We start from the raw sequence: 10,249 nt of genomic DNA, 5'->3' as shown, positions 1-10,249 counted from the left end.
CACACTGATGCAAGATGTTAATAATAGGGGAAACTGTGAGGGGGAAGGAAAGAGTTTCTATGGGAATTCTGTCCGCTTTCTGCACAATTTTTCTATAAATCTAAAACTGTTCTAAAAAATAAAGTCTTTTTTTTTTAAAGAGTACATACTGAGACAGGCTACAACATGGATGAACTCTGAAGGCATTATGTTCAATGAAAGGAGGCAGACACAAAAGGTCCCATATTGTATGATTTCATTTATATGAAATGTCCAGAAGGCAAATTTACAGATACAGAAAGTAGATTGTTGCCAGGGGAAAGGATATGCTGATGGATACCAGATCTCTTTGTGAGGTGGTGAAAATGTTCTAGAATTTGATAGATGATCTAGAACTTTGTCAATATACTAAAAAAATCACTGAATTGTACATTTTAAAAGGGTGAATTTTTATGGTTGTGAATTATGTGTCAATAAAAAAACATTATGGTTTTTGCACAAGAATAGGAACATTCATAGACAAAATCAAATTGAAAATCCAGAAATAGATCCTAGTATAATTGAGGATATGAAGAAGTTGGTAATTTTGAATCAATAAGAAATTGATATATTCTTCAATCGATGGTATTAGGACAATGACTATTTATTTGATATCATAGTCAAATTAGATCCCTACCCTCATGCCATCTACAAAAACAAATTTCATATTTATTAATGTTGTGAATGCAAAAAAGAATAAAGTGATAAAGTAATAGAAGAAAATATAGGAGAATCTTTTTCTAAATTTGGGGTGGTGAAGGACCTCCTAATATGACAGGAAACTCAGAAGCTACTGAATTTATAAATGACAGAGAAAATTATATAAATATTAAAACTGCTAAATTGATGAAAAAATTTTATCAGGATGAGAGCACAAATAACACCCAGATTAAAAGAACACTTACAGCAAATGTACCACTAAGACTCAATTTCTAAAGTGTCCTTGTAAATCAATATATAAAAAGATATCTCAAAGTGTAAAAAAAAGGCATACAAAGAGACAATTCACAAATTCAAAATGTCAATAACCATAGTAAAGTATTCTCACCCTCCTTAGTAATGGGGAAATAGAAATTAAAAAATTGATCTGCCATTTTTCACTCATTAGAGTTACCAAAATTTTACAGGTTGTTAATGAGTGTGGGCAAGGCTGTGGTGATTGGGTAGCACCTATTAAAATTTATAATGTATGTGCCTTTGAACCAGAAACCAACCACCTCTAAAAATTTGTCATAGTAATAATTGCATTATTACATAAAGCTCCAACTATAAAAATAATCACTATTATGTTATTTGTAATAGCCCATTGAAAACAACCTAATTGGGTATTGATAGAAATGTATTAAATAAATTATGATATGTTGGTACCATCCATGTGGCTCTTTAATTGATCAGTGCATCTTTATGCACTGACCAGTAAAACACTCAGCAATGTAAGGTTACAGGATAAATGTCAGTCCCAGATCCATCTGCATAGCATGATTTCAATTATGTACTTGTTTTTAAAACTAAGGTAGAAGCTTTCTTTTTTAAAAAAATTTTTTATTGGGCGGGCCGCGGTGGCTCAGCGGGCAAGAGTGCTTGCCTGCCATGCCGGAGGACCCCGGTTCGATTCCCGGCCCCAGCCCATGTAAAAAACAAACAAACAAACAAAATATAATAAAACAAGAAAATGTTTAAAGATGTTTCCCTTTCTTCCTCCCATCCTTCCTTCCTTCTCTGTCTTTCCTTCCCTTCCTCCCTCTCTCTTTAAAAAAAAAAAAAAAAAATTTTTTATTAATTAAAAAAAATTACAAGAAACACAAACATTCCCAACACATACACTCAGCAATTCATAATATCATCACATAGTTGCATATTCGTCATCATGATCATTTCCCAGAACATTAGCATCAATTCAGAAAAAGAAATAAAAAGGCAACAGAAAAATATAACAAACAGAAAAAAAAAATTTTACAGGCCATACCCCTTACTGATCCCTTTCATTGATCACTAGCATCTCAAACTAAATCTATTTTAACATTTGTTCCCCCTATTATTTATTTTTACTCCATATGTTCCTCTCGTTTGTTGATAAGGTAGATAAAAGGAGCATCAGATACAAGGTTTTCACAATCACACAGTCACACTGTGAAAGCTATATCATTATACAATCATCTTCAAGAAACATGGTTACTGGAACACAGCTCTGCATTTTCAGGCAGTTCCCTCCAGCCTCTCCATTACATCTTGGATAACAAGGTGATATCTACTTAATGCATAAGAATAACCTCCAGGATAACCTCTCGACTCTGTTTGGAATCTCTCAGCCATTGACACTTTGTCTCCTTTCACTCTTCCCCCTTTTGGTTGAAAAGGTTTTCTCAATCCCTTGATGCTGGGTCTCAGCTCATTCTAGGTTAGAAGCTTTCTTAATGAAGGCCACTTAATGAATTCATCAACACTCCATTTCCTATATAAAATAAACTGACTGATTGTTTCCCACCTTGAGAGACATGAGAAGGGGGTGGCTAAAATGTAATTCACCGTCACAGCAGTGGTTCTGGCATTTGGAGTAGCAAAGAATACTGATACCTAGAAATAGGCCTCCAAGTATATGGAAAAAAAATGGAGATGGGATGTAAGGACTGAGGAAAGGGAGATTTTTACTTTTTCTAATTCAAGAAAGAATATGATAAGGAGAAATAGCTTTTGTAGGTTTTTGTCACGTGAAAGTGTTTTTAATAGAATAGTTTAAAAGACAGAAATTTGTTAATGAGTGATTGAACTCACCAGTAAAATTAGCAACTAATTAAATTTCATGCATCTTTATTAATGAACTCAGATATTCTGCTGTATTTTGAGTCAGTTTGGGCAATCTCATTTTTGTCAAGATTTTTATACTTCTCTTTATAAAGTTGTATAAACTCTTCACAAACTATTTCCTGGTAAATTTTTCATGTCTTCATGTTTCAGTTCTATCCTTTTTGCATCCCCATTATTGAAGATTTTTCTCTCTGTTTTTTTAAAAATTTTTTTGGCATTCTTTTCGGAGTTTTGTCTATTTTGATAGCGTTCTTAATTACAAACTTTTGATTTTATTTGGCAGTCTTAGTGTTTCTTTTTTCCTAATTCATCCATTTTCCACTGCTATCTTTATCAATGCCTTCTGTCTACTTTCTTTTGATTTATTTTGCTGGTTTTCTTCCAGTTTCTTATGTTTGAGGCTTAGTTAGTTTACCATCATAATTTCACATTTTTATACTAAAGTCCAGATAATAATTTATCTTGCACTGAACTGTTCATTATAGAGATGTTAATATCCTGAACCATGAGTGGTCATCACCGCTAGAGGCGGAGGAGAGAGGGGGAGACGGAGGTTCACAGCAGGGCTCTGACAAATGTAGCCTTTCAAGCTACATGGCTGGGTACCCAAGCACTTACTGTCCTGCTCACTAGGCTGATCTTGGATGTGCCAGAACCCTGCTGAGGCTTGAGCCCTCGGGGGATGAAATCAGAGAGATGGGTTCAACTCCTCCCGAAAGAAGGAGCTCCACCTCCAAGGTATAATTTCAGCTTAGTCCAGGACTCTTTCATATCTGCTATTTGCAACACCATGAAGCCTGAATGGATCACTCTTTTTCTGTGGCTCCTCTTATTTTCCATGCTCTTCCATGCACTCCCAGGTGCACTGATCCCTAAAGAAACCAAGAAAGAATTGTGTGAAAGTGGACATCTCGGAGGTAAGGAAAGGCAAACTAGGAAGCCATGGTGAAGGAGGAGGTCTGGGAAGCCTGGGGAGAGTTGCTGCCAAAAACCAGGAATCAAGTCCGCCTTTTATCTCAAACCATATGACTCAAGGGCATCTGATTCAGTGGGTTATATTGAGTTCCCTCTTTGGATTGGAAAAGGAAGAAGACAGGAGGTGAGTTTTTTCCAAGAGATTTCAGTACAAGAGGAGTGGAGATTATGAGAATCGGATTGATGTCAGGGGTGTTCAGGAAATTACTTTCCTTTGGTGTGGATGAGGGCAAGTGCGTATGTGTGTATTAGGTGAATGTCAATTCTACTGAACATGTACGTGCAGAACTACTGTGTCACATTTCACAGATACAGAGAAATAGAGGTCATCATTCATATCTAAGGGCGCTCACATTCTACTTGTTTAAATTAATTTGCTCTTGATCCAAATTATAATAGGCACATATGAAGCATTCATGGTAAAGAAGGCAAAGTCCCAGTAGTGGATAAGAGTTGTAGACGGACTTCAAGAGGATTGACAATAACTCTTTCTTTGTCTCCAACATGGTCGTCATTACTCCTGCTCTAACCACCCACCTCCGTGGTCCCAGTAAAAAAAGGTGAGTCTGAATGGGCAGGCAAAAGGGGAGAAAGGTTCCATCCTGATGAAAGGAAGAAAGAGCTCCCACAGGACTAGACATTTTAAGACTATTTAGGAGTAAGTGTAAAGGATATATGATCTTTTAGCTTATGTGTTTGCAGAGACTGTGGGGGTGAAATTAAAGACTTTGAACTGTGGGTTCTTAGGAGAGCACATGAGATGTTTGCTCCCAGTAATGCGGAGCATTCAGAGTCAGGAAATGAGATGTGGGAGTGAATACTATGAAGGATGGAGGAAGCTTCAGGTCTTTCTTGGCACCTCCTAGTAGAGCTACCTTATTGCCTATCTTCAACTGTTTTCCCAAGTTACTGGCCCAGGCTGTCATCTACAGTCATTGACACATATTGCCATATGCAATGAGCTCTCTGCTCAGGAAAATAAAGCTGGCTCCCCAGTAAAAAGGCACTAGGAAGATTAGCATGGATTGATGAGCTTTAGTTGTCTGAGCCCATGAGGAAAAGAGTGCTGGCTTGGTCTTGCAGAAGAAAATCTGACTGTCTGGGATTCTCATGCACAGAATACTGCAACTATCCTCCATTGAAGGGCACCTGTAAACTAGTTTTGACAAGATTCTACTACAACATTTTGACATTTATGTGTGAGCCCTTCATCTTCTCTGGCTGTGGAGGCAACAGAAACAACTTTAAACATAAATTTGTCTGTGAAGATTATTGTATTCCTGAACAGTGAGTGTCTCAGCATCCCACCCTACCCCCAATGGCACCAAATTCCAGGGATCATGGTTTTCAAGAAAAAACAACCAAGAGGCTATGAAAAGCCAAGGAAAACATGCAATGGGACAAGAGCCTATTGTTGGGTTGGGGACAGTAGGTATAGGCATAAATTGTGGTTTCTCAGATAACTTAGTCCAACAAAGCGCCTATAAAATTATGAAAATTAAAGCCCAGAGAAGGTTCTTACCCAGGCTCACTCAGGAAAAGTTCCAGAGCACCTTGCTCCCACCCTGCATCTCACTACTACCATGACAACCTCAGGTTTTTGTTTTTGTTTTTGTTTTTTTAACTCTTTTCCAAAACCTTACTGCTGCACAAGGGAAAGAGAGGGTGTGGGAGTGTCAAGAGAGCAGGGAAGACAATGATCATGATTCAGCATCGATAATGAATGGCTAAACAATGGTCTTAAACTCAAGAGCAGACTTCTATTTGTTAATTTGTATATCTTGGGAGTCTAGTGCTACATTTGCTCATTAATATTTCTTAGATAGGTGTATGGGTCAGGGGGATATTAACATTAAAGATAACTATTCTGTTCTGCTGAAGTAAATGACCTATAGAATCAATAGGTAGAATCAATTGATTCTACCAGTGGACATAATAATCACTTAATTAATTTATTTATTAACAGTGACCGAGGTCAAGGAAGACCGGAGGCTTAATATGACAGAAAGAGAAAACAAGGAAAAAGAACTACTGGTTATGGAGAAATTAGGCCAAGATTATTCAGAGTAAATTTTTACATTTAAAAATTAGAATATTTCTGTAATTTTTTTTGAATTTAGAATTCTTCATAATTTCCTTGCCCACGTTTTTCTTTCAGGCTAAATAAACTGTTTAAAATTTTAACTGAAAAAATCCTGTGTGTCATACCTGGTCTGAATTTACTCATTTCTTCCCACTCCAGACTCTTCCAAAGTAAACTATAAATGACGTCTCTAAAGGCACCAGCCTGGCCCATGTAATGATTATTCTATATAAAGGCAATCGTTATTGATATTACTGAATCCATTTCTGTATTTTTGTCACTGACCCCAGTGGATTGCCATATAAGTGACACCAAAATAATCATTATTAAAGTGTCTCATTGGCCCCAAATTATTGAGTATTCAACCCCTACATTTCTCATATTCTAGGAAAATTTCTACAGTGTCCCACAATATAGATATTGTGACTTTACAGATGAGAGCTTGAATCAAGCTGATTCTCCAAAGTCAGAGCATAGAGGGTCACTCCCATCTGCCCTATCGCCTGCTCCACATTCTCATCAACAACCATGCTTTCCAAATGAGTCCCATGATATGAGCAGCCTAAGCCAGTGATCCTAAGAGTCATAACTAGTAGGGGAACCATGGCCCAGGGTAAAGCTGTGACTAGAAAGCCCATGGGCATTCTGGTTCCACTCTGGCAACCCTTGCCCCTATACTATGAACATACATTGGAGTCTACTTGGGGGTTGGCAGAAATACAGGTTATAGATGGTATTTGAATCTCTTTCCCAGGAATTATTCCTGTACAAAAAAAAGGACAAAGGAAACAAAAAGATTCTGGTAGCTTCTGTGTTAAAGTCTAAGAACCCAGACCATTCTGAGTCCAGATAAAATTGTGTTCAAAGACTTGAAATTATAGAGTATAACCTACCCATTGCCCACCCATGGAATCTGAAGACTATCTATCTGCCCTCTGACTACTATACAATAGAGTGTTACATAAACAAGACTTGAGTGCAATCACCCTGAAAAGTCGTTTAGAGCTATATTCTAGTCCAAGGAAGTACTCTAAGTCCTCTCTGAGGACAAAAAAAAAAAAAAAAAACTGGAAACAATGATTACCCAAAGTCCAGTCTAGCCTCAGGTTTTCAGGTTTTTTCTTGGCGCTTGTGTGATTGCCTAAATTCATCTTCTCAAGGAATCCTAAATTTGCCACTAAGAAAAAGGTATTGTGTGCTGTCCTTGGTGCTGAAGGTAGATTTTCACAGGTGCCCACAAATATCAATAAAAAGGCATAGAGCCATCAATATTCACAGTCCTCAACACAGAACTACACATCTGAAAAGTAACACAGGACATAAATCTATAGGAAACCTAAATGAGTTTCACTTTAAATTCAAGTGAGATATTTTGAGGGAAAAATCGCTGATAAAGGGGAACAAAGATGAAAGCAAGGTCTTAGAGTACACGCCAAAGACATATTGTGGTCCTGCCTCTAATTTCTTCCCAAGTCAAATTTACACAAGAAAAACTGAAAAGAGAAAAGTTCCATCATATATGTCTAAAAAAATTTGAAGTTATTTAAGAATGGTTCTGGTTTCTGTTTCCAAGGACCCCAAAAAGAAAAGGTTTGGTGGAGCAGTGGCACAGTTTGTCTATCACTCAAGGGATACCCAATGCACTTTTCTTTCACATCTGAGTGCAGAGAAAGACCTAGAAAGGAAGATAAGCAGATATATCCCATGATTTTCACAAAGATTCAGATCCATCCTCCATCTAACCACACCCACTTCCATTTCCTGGCCCCAAATTACAGATCTTCTCCAAGTCTGGCCTTTATTGCATTTGATGGATTACTCCCTCCTTGCCATTTCCACATCTGCCACCCTGACACGAGTCCCAGCCAGCTAGAGTCCACTCATCAGACTCATTCATGATCTAAGCACTTCTAAACCTCTTACTCCATTACATTCTATCCGCTGTTGCCAGGATACTTGTCCTCAAGCACCATGTCTTTTTTCAGGCCTTTGGTCGAGGACACACAGTGTCTGTGGTTAAAATCTTAATTCCACCAATGTTCAAGTCCCACGTGTCTCTTCTATATCGTTATTTCCAATATCATGCTTTTGCCTCAATTTCATTAATTTTATGGATGTCATGGACTTTAAGAGGGAAAAGTGACTAAAAGATCTAGTCCTACCCTGAACTATTATACATTTTGGCACTGAAGATCTGAAATGTAAAATGACTTGACATATGTCTCAGAGTGTCTCTTAGGATCATATATACATCTCTTTGTACCTTGACTCTCAGTTGGAAAATTTTTCTATGCACAATGCCACTTCCCTTACTTCTTCAGTCATTCAGCACATATTAACTGAGTGGCCAGAATGAACCAGACACCACATGAGGCATGGGATATGGTAATGAGCAAAGAGACAAGACCCTATCATCATGGACTTGATAATCTGGAAAAGAGTCAGGCATTAATCTAATAATTATGTCATTGCAAGGATCTGAGGGTGAACTGTGATACCTGATCTAGCACAGAATATTATTAACAGGTAGTGCAGGGAAAAAGTCTGCCCATAGATTCAGGAAAACTGTCCAAACAAAGCAATGGTTAAGCTGATATCTAAGCCTAACTCAGCAAAGGAGGGTTGTAAGCAGGCATTCCAGTAGGGAAACCTTGAGGCAGGACAGACCATGACACACTGAAAGAATTGAGTTGCCCCATAGGGCTGGGGGGATGAGTAAGGAACAGTGAGGATGTAGAAGTTAGAAGGGTCCAGGGTCATGCAGGGCTTTGTATGTTAGAGGAAGAAGTTTGAAATTTATCCCAACTGTGATATACAAAAATGGAGGGTTTCAGAAGGGAGAGTAATGTTTTCAAAACATCATTCGTTGAGTCCTGGGTCTGATAATGGAAGTTTGCTTTTGGGTTTTTTCTTCCTCCAGTGCATGGGCTAGGAACTGAACCTGGGTCTCCTGCATGGGAGGCAAGCATTCTGCCACTGAACCACCCCTGTTTTATGGTCACTTTTGCCAGTCACCTGATGGCACTAGAAATCTAAGTCTCCTCCAATTCACCTGTAAGGACTGAGATGATTCAAAGCCTTCAGTTCCTGTGAGGCCCATCTACTTCTAGTTCACCCTGACTCTTAGGGTTCCCAACTCAAAGGGAGAGATATTCAATCTTATGGCAGCTTTTTCCTAAACTCTGGGTTGCTTACAAAAAGCTGCTCCTCAAGGAAAATAAGAGGAAAAATTCAGGATCTGTTGAGAATTCCCACAGTGTGTGGTTCTCTTCATAACTTCAGAGTGCATAGATTAGCAAGCTGTGGGGTGGAAAAGAAGTGCTAAGTCTTCTTCCCTGAGGAACTAGACAAGTTATTCTCAATGTTGAATGAATTATTTGAGTCACCTGGGAACTTTATACCAGAATAGATTAAAATGATATCTTAACAAAATGTCAAGAAAGCAACTGTTTTCAAGGCAGCATAGAACCATTACTTTTAACTATGGCCTGACCAATCTGAACACAGCCAAGTTGGGGGTACCATGTAATCTGCTGAAGATGGATATGATGTCATCTCCTCCTAGGCCATAGCCCCGAGAACATTTACCCACCTGGGGCTTGGGGTAGCTGTAAAAATGCACTACTTGGGCTGAAATAATCAACTGACAACTCTGGCTACTGCCCGTCCAGAATCATGACCCCAAGTTTGTGCCAAGGTCATGCATCAGATGGACTGTTCCCAGTCAAAGCCTGAGCACATCAGAGATACTCAAACCCATTCCTGCAAGATGCAAGTCCCCAGTAACACACGGCTTTTGTCTTGAGGACTACCCATCAGCCTCGCTGAACTTGTTTAGAACATCTCCTCTATCTGAGACTCTTTCTATCCAATTCTCCTTCCTTCCTTTTCTCCTTCACAGGGGTCAAACCTGCATTGATGTCTTAAAGTTCTCTCTGCCTTGTCTGGGTCCCTCCTCTTTTTTCCTTCACAGGATTTCCCCCCAATAATCTTGTCCTAATTCTGCTTCTGAGAGGACCCAAACTGACACGAGAATTAATGTGCCTCCAGCACTTCAGTTGCCCCTTACCCAAATCAGGGCATTTGTGGTGCAATAGGAAAAGCACTGACCTTAGGGGCATAAGCATGTGTTTCAACATCAGCTGGATCTTGTATTGCTGTGGGCCTAAGTATAACAGGGTCTGGTACATAGAAATTTTTTTTCCATGTAAATTTTTTTACATGTTGCCTCATGCAAAATGGAAGCAATCAAGAGTTCAGATTTCTTGGTCTAGAAGTGACTTGTTCTGTTTCCTTTCTGACCGAGCGGCTCGCTTTAGTTCAGAAGTTCTCAACCTGGGCTGCACTTTGGAATTCTTGGATAGTTTT

General features: G+C 38.7%; 1 long non-coding RNA gene across 3 annotated transcripts; it reads right to left on the bottom strand.

Annotated features, from left to right (window-relative positions):
• Nucleotides 1-2,809: 2,809 nt before the first annotated feature.
• On the bottom strand, nt 2,810-9,938 carry LOC143689677 (uncharacterized). 3 transcript variants are annotated; one of them, XR_013178892.1, is made up of 3 exons: nt 7,634-9,938; nt 6,007-6,106; nt 2,810-3,695 (listed from the first exon to the last, which is right to left on the bottom strand). It is a non-coding gene; the product is annotated as an uncharacterized LOC143689677 (long non-coding RNA). The 3 variants fall into 3 exon arrangements; XR_013178888.1 differs by lacking the exon at nt 6,007-6,106; XR_013178884.1 differs by lacking the exon at nt 6,007-6,106 and having other exon boundaries at nt 7,658-9,938.
• Between the last annotated feature and the right edge of the window lie 311 nt (nt 9,939-10,249).

This window comes from Tamandua tetradactyla, chromosome 1, assembly GCF_023851605.1.
Source record: "Tamandua tetradactyla isolate mTamTet1 chromosome 1, mTamTet1.pri, whole genome shotgun sequence".
NCBI lineage: Eukaryota > Metazoa > Chordata > Mammalia > Pilosa > Myrmecophagidae > Tamandua > Tamandua tetradactyla.
The sequence above is the reverse complement of the archived record's forward strand: the minus strand, read 5'-3'. Positions and strand labels throughout refer to the sequence as shown.